Here is a 20,281-nt window from a genome sequence, read left to right on the forward strand (position 1 = left end):
CCATAGTAACTCGGTGTGCGTTCTGCGTAAATTTTCAAAGCTAATGATATATTATTTTGAACATAGTGGTGTCAAATTTAACATCATAACTCTAAAATCCAACGACTGCAAGTAAATCCACTAAAATGACATTTGAAATAATTAACAATTAATATCGATGGGTCTAATCTTTAGAAACGTCACCTGATTTCTAGAACGTATTTTTTTTTGATCGGAAGAGTCCTATTTTAGAGGCGGCGGCACGAAATGTTGCATGGGGCCGAATTCTGCTCACCAATTTTGCGCCGAAGGCTCGACCTAACTAGGGGGTCCGGAGGCATGCTTCCCCTTAAACATTTTTAAATCTAGAGCCCCTGAAACGCTAATTACTGCATTTTAAGGGGCACATTTTGCTGACACAAAAAGTTTCAGCTTGATTTTGGAGGGGCGACACCCCCCGAACATTTTTCTGGCCCCCAATCGACACCTTTTTTTGATTCTGTAAAATTCTATGTATGTTGAATTTGTAGATCTGACGATCGAAGTATGTAGCCATATATAGCTTTTCATTAATGAAAGTCACTCAGTGTACAACACGTATTATAACATCATATACTGTGTATGAGTGTGACGACGGATTTCCGCTCAATTGTATGTACATGTATATTTACATACGGAAATCGTAATAGATCAAAACATATTGACGACTCTAGCTAGAGTATGTATCACTTATCACTGAATATGATCTGTACAGTCATTATAATTAGCTGATCCCATTAGCTGTTACTTCGCTTCTCTTCCAAAAAAACGACACACCGTGATTAAGACAAACAAATCCATTATTGAGATCGTTTTCATGCTGTGAAAATGTTAGCATTTAATTAGGACTATTATCGTGTTTGCCAATCATGCCGACTTTCATTCTCCCGCAACTGCTTTGTAAGTGTGAACAAAACATACGCTCATTTCATACACAATATTACAATTTGGAACACAAATATTATTTATCGGCAATTAGACAACAGCTATTCTAACAAATAAATCAACACTGTAGATTGGAATAGGAATTGATGCAAATAGGTTTGTTGAGATCATACTAATGAACATGTATGTCCTTTTTCCAATTATTACCAATCAATGCGTGGGAATTGTTGTGCGCTCTAAGCCGATGAAAAATGTCACTATGATGAGAAACTGCTATTATAATGCATGTTTTGGCTAAATGTTGGCCGGCAGTAATGGCATTTGCCATTTTGCAAATAAGGATACGATAAGACTGATGTTAAAATTGGTTATATATTTCTTGACAGGCTAAGAAAATATATGTGTTTTGCGATTATACTTTACTGACAATTCAGTGAATTACTCTCTTATTCAATTACCATGTAATACATTTTCCATTAGATAAATTGGATTTGATGCACTCGGCGTGCATTTACTTTCGCTCGTCTCCATATTTCTTTCAATTAGCATAGTTCTTGTAACATATCTTCATCTTCGTTTCCAACATAACTACATGATAAGATTACGATCATAATATTTTTTTTTCGTTTACTGTGAGATTTCACTTTTATTATTCGAGAAATATAATGTCATAATGTCATTCCGCGCTTAATATTGTACTGTACTTTCTTTATCATGCTGAGTCTTAGGTCCATTTCAGCATGGTTTCTGTGCCCTCGTGTCGTTCTTTGTGAAAATCTGTTCACTTCCGCACGTCAGCGCGGAAGCAAGATATGCGTTCGAAAAGGACGTGTAGGGCACCGGGGCTCAGCCAAAATGAATTCTGGGACATGCAATATGCCATGCTTAGGATAGGAGCAGACAGAGACGATATCATTGATAGTGAAGTCGATACAGTAACATATAATTTAACCTCATATATGTTATAACGTCCTCGGGTTGAGACTTGGTCCGTCGCCGAGGGCACAGAAAGAATTCTGAAAGGGCCTAAGACTCTAAAGGATGTGTTTGTGATATATGTAATATTGATTATATTGACAACAAATACATGGCCATGATTGGTCACCCATAGGCCCACCTTAGAGCACATCATTATCGACGATGGTCTTCATATTCGTATAATGTAAAAAGCTGATTAAAAGCTGATTATTTGCAATATTCTAATTAGGAGAGACAACTCCAGAAGGAGTAAACAGGTTTTACTAAACGCTAAAAATAAAGGGTACGTTATGCGATATTTTTTTTTTCAATTATTCTCGATCTTTATGCAATAGCCGCAATTGGTTACGGATTCATGACCATTGGCCAATATTAAGACAAAACTCAGCTTCAAATCATTCAAACATTTATACAAACGTGTATATATTTATTTCAAATCAATATTTTTTTCCAAGATTGATTTCCAGCGTGGAAAATAGGAGACTACGTCTTTTGGCATGTCATCGATCACAGCGTAGTTGTCAATAACAGTTGTGATTTTTTCCTTATTTCTGATCAAATTTCTTCATAATAAAAGAATATTTCCAGTTATTGATATTTGTATTATTGTCCTTCTCCTCGTATTTTCTTTAATATAACAAGCAATAACAAAAAAAAGATCTATTCCACGACTAAATATCATAAAAAAGAGAAGTCGTTCTCACAAACGAGAGAAACAACGCTAGACAGTGACGTCGTCACTGAAAGGTCAGGGGTGAGAAATTATATAGAAGACCGCAACTACAGACTGTAAACGTATAAGCGAAGTAGAACATGGATGGACGTTAATCTCTTCAGATATCAAGGTGAGTACCATCATATTATGGGATAGAGTGAATACGAATACAATGTAAACTAGTATCAGCATCATTTTTACGAAAAATTAAAACTACGTGATGAATAAGTCATCGATTCCCACTTAGTGTTCTGGCAAAATAAACTTGCGCGTTACGACAATAATGAATGACAATGCATCACTATGTTTTTGCACTGATCACCAAATATAAGTAATATGTATTATTTGACGGTAAATACGCCCTATATCACTTTCATAACATGATTTAATTGTGTTGATGTTTCAATACACGATGAAATACATGTTAAACACAATCGAGTTCGTCTATCTTAAGTATCTCAAATACGCTACAAATACGGAAGGGCATACTGCATATTGATTACATTACTGAACTACGGGAGTCTGGGCGTATTGATCCCAATCAGATTCTGTAAACACATATCTTCTTAGTGGATGGATACAACGGTGAATGTGAACTGATTGAGTTACTAAGAAAACTGTCTATCGAAGTCACATGCCTGAATCTAACTAAAATTCGCCACCATCAGTTATATGCCATGCCATCGGCTTGCTTGTATGTTTGAACACATTCGACACTATGTATGTACTTCCATATTTTCTCATTGTCATTTTAAAATTTAAATATGGTTAATGGTATTGATATATATTTCTGAAAAACTACCGTTCGTGTTGCCACCCACGTACGTCTTCAAAAAGTCATTACACGCGAGCAAATTGTTGAGTTTAACATGTAAATACCCCAACATTTGTCCAAGTTGTTTCAAAATTAACAAAGCTATAATAATTACATGCATTAATTGCCAATCTAACAATTCCGAACCAGTGTAATTTTGAACATTGCCACCCCCAACGACTGTTTTGATATAAACGCCGCCTATCTTGAACTAAACAATTCGCATTTTGATAATAATAAATAAATAAAAATACCCTAATATGTGATTTACTGGGCATTTTGAATCTATGGCAATGCTTTTTCCCCAAAAACATGAAATAAATTCTGTTCCCATAGTTATATGAATACTCGTTGTTAAAATCAACATCAATATATCTTATAAAATCAGTACCACAGTTTTTAAGAACAACACTATATGCCTATATATCATTCGATATGTACGTGGCCATTTGATTGAATGGCGGAAGCTTAGGGGCATTTTATGTTACACGAAATGGCGAAGCCATGGTAACGAGAAATGGTGATGATAATTTAAAGTCGACAAACCCTAAATGGAGAGTGAGTTCCATGCTGAGTATACGTCATCACCGCAATATTCGTATGCCGTGGTTATATTTAGAACTTTGCTCTTGATAAGTTTAACGAAGTGTTTATTACATTATGAAATTAGGGTAAGGCGCCTCCGTAGATGACATTATCGGGGATGACGTGATTTTAAGCTTTTTAATTTACCACATTATTGCCGCATGATTGTAATTTGTTACCTGATATCCGGACCATAATGACATGTTATACCTCTCAAATTACATTTTAACTTTTTTTTTAGTGAAATTTACGTTAGGTACATTTTAACAGGGATGGTGTGACGAGAGTAATAAATACGTAATAATAAACGAGATAAATGTCTATGATTTAATGGATCATTTTATAATTAACTATAATTAATTAATTAGTGACTTCAAATGAATACTTGAGATATCTTGTAACAAATATCATATATATAACATAACGGAAACGTACACTGTCAGATATTAGTAGATGAATTTCTCGGTCAGTGAACATCATTTAATGGTTTGACACAAGAATTCCCAGAATTTTCTGTGGATGGTTATAAGAAAGTCCGCAGAAATGTCTAAATTTCGGTTCAAAATGGCCGGCAAGGTAAGGTTCAGCACTATTTGAAAAAACAAAAAATAATTGTTTTAATAGAAAAAAAAATTCTCAAGAACTTTTAGTTCATCAATGTGTATACTTGCGTCCAACCATAAGGTAAATACTGTTTACGTGCATTTTTGACATGTGCGCATATTTTAGTAAGTACATTGTATAACTGTAATATTTGTAGACGATAATTAATCATATTAAAGCAGCAATAGCTATAGATCTTTTTTTCTGATTTGTATTTACAATAAAACTTGTTCAGTATCATCACTGTAAATATGTGCCGAGATGCGGACACTGAAAGCATACCATATACGCTATATATATATATATATATACCCACGCTATATACCTACGTTGTACATTAAATCACAGATGGACGCGGTGATGCACCCACGTCTCCAGAGGGCGCCACCTTTTGAAATCCAGTTTTGTCAAGCGAGCCTCAGTAATTACGGTGCAAGAGATGGCCAGAGGCCCTGACGAAATGTCAAATACGTCGCTTCTCTCTGGCGGCCTCTTGCTGAAGATTTTATGTGTCATTTCCCATAATGTGCGTCGTGAGACACAATTTTCTATGGTTCCTATCCCGTGCCCGATTTCAACGAAATGTCGACTACTCGATCCTTAGTTTTCACATCGCATTTCATGTGACACTAGTCTTGTATATGGTCACTTTACCTATGCAATTGGGTCTAAAACAATAGGACTTTGGTAGGACTTAGTCATCTTTATGCGGTTATATTTACACAAAACAAACAACATTTTCAAAACCACAGTGATTGCTGCTTTAAGGTAATAACTTATGTTGTTCAATATGTCGAATAAATAATACTAAGAGTACACAACGTATATGTATATAAACTTTCTCGGAATCGGATATGACGACCTCCATATATTTATTTAATTTTCTTCATTCTTCTAACATGACATATGACAATTTAAAAAATTACACTACTTTCTGAGTATCGTTCTACTTTAAAGCACTATTTCATGATATCCCCGAGTCACTACGATAAATCTGGCACATCATTTTTAAAAAGTAACGTAGAAGTCAATACGAGAACAATGGGGACATTTGTGATGGCCACGTATGACATTCAGATCACTTTACTCATTATTCAGCAAGGACATTCAATATGACGCTCATTTACAAACACAGAAGACGAGGCTAAATCCATTTAGAAAGCAACGAACAGCAAAGCCTAAAGGCACCGCCGTAGTATTAGCTACTCATATAGGTACATAGGTCAAAGCTGTATTTATACAAACTCGTGCTTTTGAATAGACCATCTTGAGAACACATTTACAGTATTCCATGTTAGAAGCAGCTGAATTCCATACGTGTATGACAGTCAGTCTCGAAAATTCATTTTTCAAATTAGAATCATTTGTAGTGTTTCTATCATTTTCATCTATCCAAAGCAGGTAACTGTGTTTAATTTTTTTTAAATGGCGATTTTAAAATTTATCTGTTCGAGTAGTGATGGTTTCACTCAGTTACTGTTCGAAAAGAGTTAATACTTCACTGTGGTCGGTGATTGTTGCTGTTGTTATGTTGAAAATAATATAATAGCGCTGTGTTCAATGATTGTTGCTGCTGGTTATGTTCGAAATGGTGTATTTGCACTGTGTTCAATGATTGTTGCTGCTGGTTATGTTCGAAATGGTGTATTTGCACTGTGTTCAATGATTGTTGCTGCTGGTTATGTTCGAAATGGTGTATTTGCACTGTGTTCAATGATTGTTGCTGCTGTTTATGTTCGAAATGGTGTATTTGCACTGTGTTTAATGATTGTTGCTGCTGGTTATGTTCGAAATGGTGTATTTCCACTGTGTTTAATGATTGTTGCTGCTGTTTATGTTCGAAATGGTGTAATTGCACTGTGTTCAATGATTGTTGCTGCTGTTTATGTTTGAAATGGTGTATTTGCACTGTGTTCAATGATTGTTGCTGCTGTTTATGTTCGAAATGGTGTATTTGCACTGTGTTCAATGATTGTTGCTGCTGTTTATGTTCGAAATGGTGTATTTGCACTGTGTTCAATGATTGTTGCTGCTGTTTATGTTCGAAATGGTGTATTTGCACTGTGTTCAATGATTGTTGCTGCTGTTTATGTTCGAAATGGTGTATTTGCACTGTGTTCAATGATTGTTGCTGCTGTTTATGTTCGAAATGGTGTATTTGCACTGTGTTCAATGATTGTTGCTGCTGTGTATGTTCGAAATGGTGTATTTGCACTGTGTTCAATGATTGTTGCTGCTGTTTATGTTCGAAATGGTGTATTTAAACTGTGTTCAATGATTGTTGCTGCTGGTTATGTTCGAAATGGTGTATTTGCACTGTGTTCAATGATTGTTGCTGCTGGTTATGTTCGAAATGGTGTATTTGCACTGTGTTCAATGATTGTTGCTGCTGGTTATGTTCGAAATGGTGTATTTGCACTGTGTTCAATGATTGTTGCTGCTGTTTATGTTCGAAATGGTGTATTTGCACTGTGTTCAATGATTGTTGCTGCTGTTTATGTTCGAAATGGTGTATTCGCACTGTGTTCAATGATTGTTGCTGCTGTTTATGTTCGAAATGGTGTATTTGCACTGTGTTCAATGATTGTTGCTGCTGTTTATGTTCGAAATGGTGTATTTGCACTGTGTTCAATGATTGTTGCTGCTGTTTATGTTCGAAATGGTGTATTTAAACTGTGTTCAATGATTGTTGCTGCTGGTTATGTTCGAAATGGTGTATTTCCACTGTGTTTAATGATTGTTGCTGCTGTTTATGTTCGAAATGGTGTAATTGCACTGTGTTCAATGATTGTTGCTGCTGTTTATGTTTGAAATGGTGTATTTGCACTGTGTTCAATGATTGTTGCTGCTGTTTATGTTCGAAATGGTGTATTTGCACTGTGTTCAATGATTGTTGCTGCTGTTTATGTTCGAAATGGTGTATTTGCACTGTGTTCAATGATTGTTGCTGCTGTTTATGTTCGAAATGGTGTATTTGCACTGTGTTCAATGATTGTTGCTGCTGTTTATGTTCGAAATGGTGTATTTGCACTGTGTTCAATGATTGTTGCTGCTGTTTATGTTCGAAATGGTGTATTTGCACTGTGTTCAATAATTGTTGCTGCTGTGTATGTTCGAAATGGTGTATTTGCACTGTGTTCAATGATTGTTGCTGCTGTTTATGTTCGAAATGGTGTATTTAAACTGTGTTCAATGATTGTTGCTGCTGGTTATGTTCGAAATGGTGTATTTGCACTGTGTTCAATGATTGTTGCTGCTGGTTATGTTCGAAATGGTGTATTTGCACTGTGTTCAATGATTGTTGCTGCTGGTTATGTTCGAAATGGTGTATTTGCACTGTGTTCAATGATTGTTGCTGCTGTTTATGTTCGAAATGGTGTATTTGCACTGTGTTCAATGATTGTTGCTGCTGTTTATGTTCGAAATGGTGTATTCGCACTGTGTTCAATGATTGTTGCTGCTGTTTATGTTCGAAATGGTGTATTTGCACTGTGTTCAATGATTGTTGCTGCTGTTTATGTTCGAAATGGTGTATTTGCACTGTGTTCAATGATTGTTGCTGCTGTTTATGTTCGAAATGGTGTATTTAAACTGTGTTCAATGATTGTTGCTGCTGGTTATGTTCGAAATGGTGTATTTGCACTGTGTTCAATGATTGTTGCTGCTGGTTATGTTCGAAATGGTGTATTTGCACTGTGTTCAATGATTGTTGCTGCTGGTTATGTTCGAAATGGTGTATTTGCACTGTGTTCAATGATTGTTGCTGCTGTTTATGTTCGAAATGGTGTATTTGCATTGTGTTCAATGATTGTTGCTGCTGTTTATGTTCGAAATGGTGTATTCGCACTGTGTTCAATGATTGTTGCTGCTGTTTATGTTCGAAATGGTGTATTTGCACTGTGTTCAATGATTGTTGCTGCTGTTTATGTTCGAAATGGTGTATTTGCACTGTGTTCAATGATTGTTGCTGCTGGTTATGTTCGAAATGGTGTATTTGCACTGTGTTCAATGATTGTTGCTGCTGGTTATGTTCGAAATGGTGTATTTGCACTGTGTTCAATGATTGTTGCTGCTGGTTATGTTCGAAATGGTGTATTTGCACTGTGTTCAATGATTGTTGCTGCTGTTTATGTTCGAAATGGTGTATTTGCACTGTGTTTAATGATTGTTGCTGCTGGTTATGTTCGAAATGGTGTATTTGCACTGTGTTCAATGATTGTTGCTGCTGTTTATGTTCGAAATGGTGTATTTGCACTGTGTTCAATGATTGTTGCTGCTGTTTATGTTCGAAATGGTGTATTTGCACTGTGTTCAATGATTGTTGCTGCTGTTTATGTTCGAAATGGTGTATTTGCACTGTGTTCAATGATTGTTGCTGCTGTTTATGTTCGAAATGGTGTATTTGCACTGTGTTCAATGATTGTTGCTGCTGTTTATGTTCGAAATGGTGTATTTGCACTGCGTTCAATGATTGTTGCTGCTGTTTATGTTCGAAATGGTGTATTTGCACTGCATTCAATGATTGTTGCTGCTGGTTATGTTCGAAATGGTGTATTTGCACTGTGTTCAATGATTGTTGCTGCTGGTTATGTTCGAAATGGTGTATTTGCACTGTGTTCAATGATTGTTGCTGCTGGTTATGTTCGAAATGGTGTATTTGCACTGTGTTCAATGATTGTTGCTGCTGTTTATGTTCGAAATGGTGTATTTGCACTGTGTTCAATGATTGTTGCTGCTGTTTATGTTCGAAATGGTGTATTCGCACTGTGTTCAATGATTGTTGCTGCTGTTTATGTTCGAAATGGTGTATTTGCACTGTGTTCAATGATTGTTGCTGCTGTTTATGTTCGAAATGGTGTATTTGCACTGTGTTCAATGATTGATGCTGCTGGTTATGTTCGAAATGGTGTATTTCCACTGTGTTCAATGATTGTTGCTGCTGGTTATGTTCGAAATGGTGTACTTCCACTGTGTTCAATGATTGTTGCTGCTGGTTATGTTCGAAATGGTGTACTTCCACTGTGTTCAATGATTGTTGCTGCTGGTTATGTTCGAAATGGTGTATTTGCACTGTGTTCAATGATTGTTGCTGCTGTTTATGTTCGAAATGGTGTATTTGCACTGTGTTCAATGATTGTTGCTGCTGGTTATGTTCGAAATGGTATATTTGCACTGTGTTCAATGATTGTTGCTGCTGTTTATGTTCGAAATGGTGTATTTGCACTGTGTTCAATGATTGTTGCTGCTGGTTATGTTCGAAATGGTGTATTTGCACTGTGTTCAATGATTGTTGCTGCTGTTTATGTTCGAAATGGTGTATTTGCACTGTGTTCAATGATTGTTGCTGCTGTTTATGTTCGAAATGGTGTATTTGCACTGTGTTCAATGATTGTTGCTGCTGTTTATGTTCGAAATGGTGTATTTGCACTGCGTTCAATGATTGTTGCTGCTGTTTATGTTCGAAATGGTGTATTTGCACTGTGTTCAATGATTGTTGCTGCTGTTTATGTTCGAAATGGTGTATTTGCACTGCGTTCAATGATTTTTGCTGCTGTTTATGTTCAAAATGATGTATTTGCACTGTGTTCAATGATTGTTGCTGCTGTTTATGTTCGAAATGGTGTATTTGCACTGTGTTCAATGATTGTTGCTGCTGTTTATGTTCGAAATGGTGTATTTGCATTGTGTTCAATGATTGTTGCTGCTGTTTATGTTCGAAATGGTGTATTTGCACTGTGTTCAATGATTGTTGCTGCTGTTTATGTTCGAAATGGTGTATTTGCACTGTGTTCAATGATTGTTGCTGCTGTTTATGTTCGAAATGGTGTATTTGCACTGTGTTCAATGATTGTTGCTGCTGTTTATGTTCGAAATGGTGTATTTGCACTGCGTTCAATGATTGTTGCTGCTGTTTATGTTCGAAATGGTGTATTTGCACTGTGTTCAATGATTGTTGCTGCTGTTTATGTTCGAAATGGTGTATTTGCACTGCGTTCAATGATTTTTGCTGCTGGTTATGTTCGAAATGGTGTATTTGCACTGTATTCAATGATTGTTGCTGCTGGTTATGTTCGAAATGGTGTATTTGCACTGTGTTCAATGATTGTTGCTGCTGGTTATGTTCGAAATGGTGTATTTGCACTGTGTTCAATGATTGTTGCTGCTGTTTATGTTCGAAATAGTGTATTTACACTGTGTTCAATGATTGTTGCTGCTATTTATGTTCGAAATGGTGTATTCGCACTGTGTTCAATGATTGTTGCTGCTGTTTATGTTCGAAATGGTGTATTTGCACTGTGTTCAATGATTGTTGCTGCTGTTTATGTTCGAAATGGTGTATTTGCACTGTGCTCAATGATTGATGCTGCTGGTTATGTTCGAAATGGTGTATTTCCACTGTGTTCAATGATTGTTGCTGCTGGTTATGTTCGAAATGGTGTACTTCCACTGTGTTCAATGATTGTTGCTGCTGGTTATGTTCGAAATGGTGTATTTGCACTGTGTTCAATGATTGTTGCTGCTGTTTATGTTCGAAATGGTGTATTTGCACTGTGTTCAATGATTGTTGCTGCTGTTTATGTTCGAAATGGTGTATTTGCACTGTGTTCAATGATTGTTGCTGCTGTTTATGTTCGAAATGGTGTATTTGCACTGTGTTCAATGATTGTTGCTGCTGTTTATGTTCGAAATGGTGTATTTGCACTGTGTTCAATGATTGTTGCTGCTGTTTATGTTCGAAATGGTGTATTTGCACTGTGTTCAATGATTGTTGCTGCTGTTTATGTTCGAAATGGTGTATTTGCACTGTGTTCAATGATTGTTGCTGCTGGTTATGTTCGAAATGGTGTATTTGCACTGTGTTCAATGATTGTTGCTGCTGTTTATGTTCGAAATGGTGTATTTGCACTGTGTTCAATGATTGTTGCTGCTGTTTATGTTCGAAATGGTGTATTTGCACTGTGTTCAATGATTGTTGCTGCTGTTTATGTTCGAAATGGTGTATTTGCACTGTGTTCAATGATTGTTGCTGCTGTTTATGTTCGAAATGGTGTATTTGCACTGTGTTCAATGTTTGTTGCTGTTGTTATGTTGAAAATAATATAATAGCGCTGTGTTCAATGATTGTTGCTGCTGTTTATGTTCGAAACGGTGTATTTGCACTGTGTTCAATGATTGTTGCTGCTGTTTATGTTCGAAATGGTGTATTTGCACTGTGTTCAATGATTGTTGCTGCTGTTTATGTTCGAAATGGTGTATTTGCACTGTGTTCAATGATTGTTGCTGCTGTTTATGTTCGAAATGGTGTATTTGCACTGTGTTCAATGATTGTTGCTGCTGGTTATGTTCGAAATGGTGTATTTGCACTGTGTTCAATGATTGTTGCTGCTGTTTATGTTCGAAATGGTGTATTTGCACTGTGTTCAATGTTTGTTGCTGTTGTTATGTTGAAAATAATATAATAGCGCTGTGTTCAATGATTGTTGCTGCTGTTTATGTTCGAAACGGTGTATTTGCACTGTGTTCAATGATTGTTGCTGCTGTTTATGTTCGAAATGGTGTATTTGCACTGTGTTCAATGATTGTTGCTGCTGTTTATGTTAGAAATGATGTATTTGCACTGTGTTCAATGATTGTTGCTGTTGTTATGTTGAAAATAATATAATAGCGCTGTGTTCAATGATTGTTGCTGCTGTTTATGTTCGAAACGGTGTATTTGCACTGTGTTCAATGATTGTTGCTGCTGTTTATGTTCAAAATGGTGTATTTGCACTGTGTTCAATGATTGTTGCTGCTGTTTATGTTCGAAATGGCGTATTTGCACTGTGTTCAATGATAGTTGCTGTTGTTATGTTGAAAATAATATAATAGCGCTGTGTTCAATGATTGTTGCTGCTGTTTATGTTCGAAACGGTGTATTTGCACTGTGTTCAATGATTGTTGCTGCTGTTTATGTTCAAAATGATGTATTTGCACTGTGTTCAATGATTGTTGCTGCTGTTTATGTTCGAAATGGTGTATTTGCACTGTGTTCAATGATTGTTGCTGCTGTTTATGTTCGAAATGGTGTATTTGCATTGTGTTCAATGATTGTTGCTGCTGTTTATGTTCGAAATGGTGTATTTGCACTGTGTTCAATGATTGTTGCTGCTGGTTATGTTCGAAATGGTGTATTTGCACTGTGTTCAATGATTGTTGCTGCTGTTTATGTTCGAAATGGTGTATTTGCACTGTGTTCAATGATTGTTGCTGCTGTTTAAGTTCGAAATGGTGTATTTGCACTGTGTTCAATGATTGTTGCTGCTGTTTATGTTCGAAATGGTGTATTTGCACTGTGTTCAATGATTGTTGCTGCTGTTTATGTTCGAAATGGTGTATTTGCACTGCGTTCAATGATTGTTGCTGCTGTTTATGTTCGAAATGGTGTATTTGCACTGTGTTCAATGATTGTTGCTGCTGTTTATGTTCGAAATGGTGTATTTGCACTGCGTTCAATGATTTTTGCTGCTGGTTATGTTCGAAATGGTGTATTTGCACTGTATTCAATGATTGTTGCTGCTGGTTATGTTCGAAATGGTGTATTTGCACTGTGTTCAATGATTGTTGCTGCTGGTTATGTTCGAAATGGTGTATTTGCACTGTGTTCAATGATTGTTGCTGCTGTTTATGTTCGAAATAGTGTATTTACACTGTGTTCAATGATTGTTGCTGCTATTTATGTTCGAAATGGTGTATTCGCACTGTGTTCAATGATTGTTGCTGCTGTTTATGTTCGAAATGGTGTATTTGCACTGTGTTCAATGATTGTTGCTGCTGTTTATGTTCGAAATGGTGTATTTGCACTGTGCTCAATGATTGATGCTGCTGGTTATGTTCGAAATGGTGTATTTCCACTGTGTTCAATGATTGTTGCTGCTGGTTATGTTCGAAATGGTGTACTTCCACTGTGTTCAATGATTGTTGCTGCTGGTTATGTTCGAAATGGTGTATTTGCACTGTGTTCAATGATTGTTGCTGCTGTTTATGTTCGAAATGGTGTATTTGCACTGTGTTCAATGATTGTTGCTGCTGTTTATGTTCGAAATGGTGTATTTGCACTGTGTTCAATGATTGTTGCTGCTGTTTATGTTCGAAATGGTGTATTTGCACTGTGTTCAATGATTGTTGCTGCTGTTTATGTTCGAAATGGTGTATTTGCACTGTGTTCAATGATTGTTGCTGCTGTTTATGTTCGAAATGGTGTATTTGCACTGTGTTCAATGATTGTTGCTGCTGTTTATGTTCGAAATGGTGTATTTGCACTGTGTTCAATGATTGTTGCTGCTGGTTATGTTCGAAATGGTGTATTTGCACTGTGTTCAATGATTGTTGCTGCTGTTTATGTTCGAAATGGTGTATTTGCACTGTGTTCAATGATTGTTGCTGCTGTTTATGTTCGAAATGGTGTATTTGCACTGTGTTCAATGATTGTTGCTGCTGTTTATGTTCGAAATGGTGTATTTGCACTGTGTTCAATGATTGTTGCTGCTGGTTATGTTCGAAATGGTGTATTTGCACTGTGTTCAATGATTGTTGCTGCTGGTTATGTCCGAAATGATGTATTTGCACTGTGTTCAATGATTGATGCTGCTGTTTATGTTCGAAATGGTGTATTTGCACTGTGTTCAATGTTTGTTGCTGTTGTTATGTTGAAAATAATATAATAGCGCTGTGTTCAATGATTGTTGCTGCTGTTTATGTTCGAAACGGTGTATTTGCACTGTGTTCAATGATTGTTGCTGCTGTTTATGTTCGAAATGGTGTATTTGCACTGTGTTCAATGATTGTTGCTGCTGTTTATGTTAGAAATGATGTATTTGCACTGTGTTCAATGATTGTTGCTGTTGTTATGTTGAAAATAATATAATAGCGCTGTGTTCAATGATTGTTGCTGCTGTTTATGTTCGAAACGGTGTATTTGCACTGTGTTCAATGATTGTTGCTGCTGTTTATGTTCAAAATGGTGTATTTGCACTGTGTTCAATGATTGTTGCTGCTGTTTATGTTCGAAATGGCGTATTTGCACTGTGTTCAATGATAGTTGCTGTTGTTATGTTGAAAATAATATAATAGCGCTGTGTTCAATGATTGTTGCTGCTGTTTATGTTCGAAACGGTGTATTTGCACTGTGTTCAATGATTGTTGCTGCTGTTTATGTTCAAAATGATGTATTTGCACTGTGTTCAATGATTGTTGCTGCTGTTTATGTTCGAAATGGTGTATTTGCACTGTGTTCAATGATTGTTGCTGCTGTTTATGTTCGAAATGGTGTATTTGCATTGTGTTCAATGATTGTTGCTGCTGTTTATGTTCGAAATGGTGTATTTGCACTGTGTTCAATGATTGTTGCTGCTGGTTATGTTCGAAATGGTGTATTTGCACTGTGTTCAATGATTGTTGCTGCTGTTTATGTTCGAAATGGTGTATTTGCACTGTGTTCAATGATTGTTGCTGCTGGTTATATTCGAAATTGTGTATTTGCACTGTGTTCAATGATTGTTGCTGCTGTTTTTGTTCGAAATGGTGTATTTGCACTGTGTTCAATGATTGTTGCTGCTGTTTATGTTCGAAATGGTGTATTTGCACTGTGTTCAATGATTGTTGCTGCTGGTTATGTTCGAAATGGTGTATTTGCACTGTGTTGAATGATTGTTGCTGCTGGTTATGTTCGAAATGGTGTATTTGCACTGTGTTCAATGATTGTTGCTGCTGGTTATGTTCGAAATGGTGTATTTGCACTGTGTTCAATGATTGTTGCTGCTGGTTATGTTCTAAATGGTGTATTTGCACTGTGTTCAATGATTGTTGCTGCTGTTTATGTTCGAAATGGGGTATTTGCACTGTGTTCAATGATTGTTGCTGCTGGTTATGGTCGAAATGGTGTATTTGCACTGTGTTCAATGATTGTTGCTGTTGGTTATGTTCGAAATGGTGTATTTGCACTGTGTTCAATGATTGTTGCTGCTGGTTATGTTCGAAATGGTGTATTTGCACTGTGTTCAATGATTGTTGCTGCTGTTTATGTTCGAAATGGTGTAGTTGCACTATGTTCAATGATTGTTGCTGCTGTTTATGTTCGAAATGGTGTATTTGCACTGTGTTCAATGATTGTTGCTGCTGTTTATGTTCCAAATGGTGTATTTGCACTGTGTTCAATGATTGTTGCTGTTGTTTATGTTCGAAATGGTGTATTTGCACGGTGTTCAATGATTGTTGCCGCTGGTTATGTTCGAAATGGTGTATTTGCACGGTGTTCAATGATTGTTGCTGCTGGTTATGTTCGAAATGGTGTATTTGCACTGTGTTCAATGATTGTTGCTGCTGGTTATGTTCGAAATGGTGTATTTGCACTGTGTTCAATGATTGTTGCTGCTGTTTATGTTCGAAATGGTGTATTTGCACTGTGTTCAATGATTGTTGCTGCTGGTTATGTTCGAAATGGTGTATTTGCACTGTGTTCAATGATTGTTGCTGCTGGTTATGTTCGAAATGGTGTATTTGCACTGTGTTCAATGATTGTTGCTGCTGGTTATGTTCGAAATGGTGTATTTGCACTGTGTTCAATGATTGTTGCTGCTGTTTATGTTCGAAATGGTGTATTTGCACTGTGTTCAATGATTGTTGCTGCTGGTTATGTTCGAAATGGTGTATTTGCACTGTGTTCAATGATTGTTGCTGCTGTTTATGTTCGAAATGGTGTAGTTGCACTGTGTTCAATGATTGTTGCTGCTGTTTATGTTCGAAATGGTGTATTTGCACTGTGTTCAATGATTGTTGCTGCTGTTTATGTTCGAAATGGTGTATTTGCACTGTGTTCAATGATTGTTGCTGCTGTTTATGTTCGAAATGGTGTATTTGCTGCACTGTGTTCAATGATTGTTGCTGCTGGTTATGTTCGAAATGGTGTATTTGCACTGTGTTCAATGATTGTTGCTGCTGGTTATGTTCGAAATGGTGTATTTGCACTGTGTTCAATGATTGTTGCTGCTGTTTATGTTCGAAATGGTGTAGTTGCACTGTGTTCAATGGTTGTTGCTGCTGTTTATGTTCGAAATGGTGTATTTGCTGCACTGTGTTCAATGATTGTTGCTGCTGGTTATGTTCGAAATGGTGTATTTGCACTGTGTTCAACGATTGATGCTGCTGTTTATGTTCGAAATGGTGTATTTGCACTGTGTTCAATGATTGTTGCTGCTGTTTATGTTCGAAATGGTGTATTTGCACTGTGTTCAATGATTGTTGCTGCTGTTTATGTTCGAAATGGTGTATTTGCTGCACTGTGTTCAATGATTGTTGCTGCTGGTTATGTTCGAAATGGTGTATTTGCACTGTGTTCAACGATTGATGCTGCTGTTTATGTTCGAAATGGTGTATTTGCACTGTGTTCAATGATTGTTGCTGCTGTTTATGTTCGAAATGGTGTATTTGCACTGTGTTCAATGATTGTTGCTGCTGGTTATGTTCGAAATGGTGTATTTGCACTGTGTTCAATGATTGTTGCTGCTGTTTATGTTCGAAATGGTGTATTTGCACTGTGTTCAATGATTGTTGCTGCTGGTTATGTTCGAAATGGTGTATTTGCACTGTGTTCAATGATTGTTGCTGCTGGTTATGTTCGAAATGGTGTATTTGCACTGTGTTCAATGATTGTTGCTGCTGGTTATGTTCGAAATGGTGTATTTGCACTGTGTTCAATGATTGTTGCTGCTGTTTATGTTCGAAATGGTGTATTTGCACTGTGTTCAATGATTGTTGCTGCTGGTTATGTTCGAAATGGTGTATTTGCACTGTGTTCAATGATTGTTGCTGCTGTTTATGTTCGAAATGGTGTAGTTGCACTGTGTTCAATGATTGTTGCTGCTGTTTATGTTTGAAATGGTGTATTTGCACTGTGTTCAATGATTGTTGCTGCTGTTTATGTTCGAAATGGTGTATTTGCACTGTGTTCAATGATTGTTGCTGCTGTTTATGTTCGAAATGGTGTATTTGCTGCACTGTGTTCAATGATTGTTGCTGCTGGTTATGTTCGAAATGGTGTATTTGCACTGTGTTCAATGATTGTTGCTGCTGTTTATGTTCGAAATGGTGTATTTGCACTGTGTTCAATGATTGTTGCTGCTGTTTATGTTCGAAATGGTGTATTTGCACTGTGTTCAATGATTGTTGCTGCTGTTTATGTTCGAAATGGTGTATTTGCACTGTGTTCAATGATTGTTGCTGCTGTTTATGTTCGAAATGGTGTATTTGCACTGTGTTCAATGATTGTTGCTGCTGTTTATGTTCGAAATGGTGTATTTGCACTGTGTTCAATGATTGTTGCTGCTGTTTATGTTCGAAATGGTGTATTTGCACTGTGTTCAATGATTGTTGCTGCTGTTTATGTTCGAAATGGTGTATTTGCTGCACTGTGTTCAATGATTGTTGCTGCTGGTTATGTTCGAAATGGTGTATTTGCACTGTGTTCAACGATTGTTGCTGCTGTTTATGTTCGAAATGGTGTATTTGCACTGTGTTCAATGATTGTTGCTGCTGTTTATGTTCGAAATGGTGTATTTGCTGCACTGTGTTCAATGATTGTTGCTGCTGGTTATGTTCGAAATGGTGTATTTGCACTGTGTTCAACGATTGATGCTGCTGTTTATGTTCGAAATGGTGTATTTGCACTGTGTTCAATGATTGTTGCTGCTGTTTATGTTCGAAATGGTGTATTTGCACTGTGTTCAATGATTGTTGCTGCTGTTTATGTTCGAAATGGTGTATTTGCACTGTGTTCAATGATTGTTGCTGCTGTTTATGTTCGAAATGGTGTATTTGCACTGTGTTCAATGATTGTTGCTGCTGTTTATGTTCGAAATGGTGTATTTGCACTGTGTTCAATGATTGTTGCTGCTGTTTATGTTCGAAATGGTGTATTTGCTGCACTGTGTTCAATGATTGTTGCTGCTGGTTATGTTCGAAATGGTGTATTTGCACTGTGTTCAACGATTTTTGCTGCTGTTTATGTTCGAAATGGTGTATTTGCACTGTGTTCAATGATTGTTGCTGCTGTTTATGTTCGAAATGGTGTATTTGCTGCACTGTGTTCAATGATTGTTGCTGCTGGTTATGTTCGAAATGGTGTATTTGCACTGTGTTCAACGATTGATGCTGCTGTTTATGTTCGAAATGGTGTATTTGCACTGTGTTCAATGATTGTTGCTGCTGTTTATGTTCGAAATGGTGTATTTGCACTGTGTTCAATGATTGTTGCTGCTGGTTATGTTCGAAATGGTGTATTTGCACTGTGTTCAATGATTGTTGCTGCTGTTTATGTTCGAAATGGTGTATTTGCACTGTGTTCAATTATTTTTGCTGCTGGTTATGTTCGAAATGGTGTATTTGCACTGTGTTCAATGATTGTTGCTGCTGGTTATGTTCGAAATGGTGTATTTGCACTGTGTTCAATGATTGTTGCTGCTGGTTATGTTCGAAATGGTGTATTTGCACTGTGTTCAATGATTGTTGCTGCTGTTTATGTTCGAAATGGTGTATTTGCACTGTGTTCAATGATTGTTGCTGCTGTTTATGTTCGAAATGGTGTATTTGCACTGTGTTCATTGATTGTTGCTGCTGTTTATGTTCGAAATGGTGTATTTGCACTGTGTTCAATGATTGTTGCTGCTGTTTATGTTCGAAATGGTGTATTTGCACTGTGTTCAATGATTGTTGCTGCTGGTTATGTTCGAAATGGTGTATTTGCACTGTGTTCAATGATTGTTGCTGCTGGTTATGTTCGAAATGGTGTATTTGCACTGTGTTCAATGATTGTTGCTGCTGTTTATGTTCGAAATGGTGTATTTGCACTGTGTTCAATGATTGTTGCTGCTGTTTATGTTCGAAATGGTGTATTTGCACTGTGTTCAATGATTGTTACTGCTGTTTATGTTCGAAATGGTGTATTTGCACTGTGTTCAATGATTGTTGCTGCTGTTTATGTTCGAAATGGTGTATTTGCACTGTGTTCATTGATTGTTGCTGCTGTTTATGTTCGAAATGGTGTATTTGCACTGTGTTCAATGATTGTTACTGCTGTTTATGTTCGAAATGGTGTATTTGCACTGTGTTCATTGATTGTTGCTGCTGTTTATGTTCGAAATGGTGTATTTGCACTGTGTTCAATGATTGTTGCTGCTGTTTATGTTCGAAATGGTGTATTTGCACTGTTCAATGATTGTTGCTGCTGTTTATGTTCGAAATGGTGTATTTGCACTGTGTTCAATGATTGTTGCTGCTGTTTATGTTCGAAATGGTGTATTTGCACTGTGTTCAATGATTGTTGCTGCTGGTTATGTTCGAAATGGTGTATTTGCACTGTGTTCAATGATTGTTGCTGCTGTTTATGTTCGAAATGGTGTATTTGCACTGTGTTCAATGATTGTTGCTGCTGTTTATGTTCGAAATGGTGTATTCGCACTGTGTTCAATGATTGTTGCTGCTGTTTATGTTCGAAATGGTGTATTTGCACTGTGTTCAATGATTGTTGCTGCTGTTTATGTTCGAAATGGTGTATTTGCACTGTGTTCAATGATTGATGCTGCTGGTTATGTTCGAAATGGTGTACTTCCACTGTGTTCAATGATTGTTGCTGCTGGTTATGTTCGAAATGG

General features: G+C 36.9%; 1 protein-coding gene across 2 annotated transcripts in view; it reads left to right on the plus strand.

The window, feature by feature from the left end:
- Positions 1-2,637: 2,637 nt before the first annotated feature.
- LOC144358049 (popeye domain-containing protein 1-like) overlaps positions 2,638-20,281 on the plus strand; it is a 110,617-nt gene continuing 92,973 nt past the window's right edge. The window contains exon 1 of one of the 2 annotated variants that reach the window (XM_085498485.1): positions 2,638-2,726. The gene's annotated coding sequence lies outside the window, so the exon portion shown is untranslated. Of the gene's footprint in view, positions 2,727-3,181; positions 3,317-20,281 lie in introns of those variants that run through there. The other variant, XM_085498487.1, reaches the window with a different exon arrangement.

Source organism: Saccoglossus kowalevskii, chromosome 4, assembly GCF_978046115.1.
Source record: "Saccoglossus kowalevskii chromosome 4, keSacKowa6.1, whole genome shotgun sequence".
In the NCBI taxonomy this organism is placed as follows: Eukaryota; Metazoa; Hemichordata; class Enteropneusta; family Harrimaniidae; genus Saccoglossus; species Saccoglossus kowalevskii.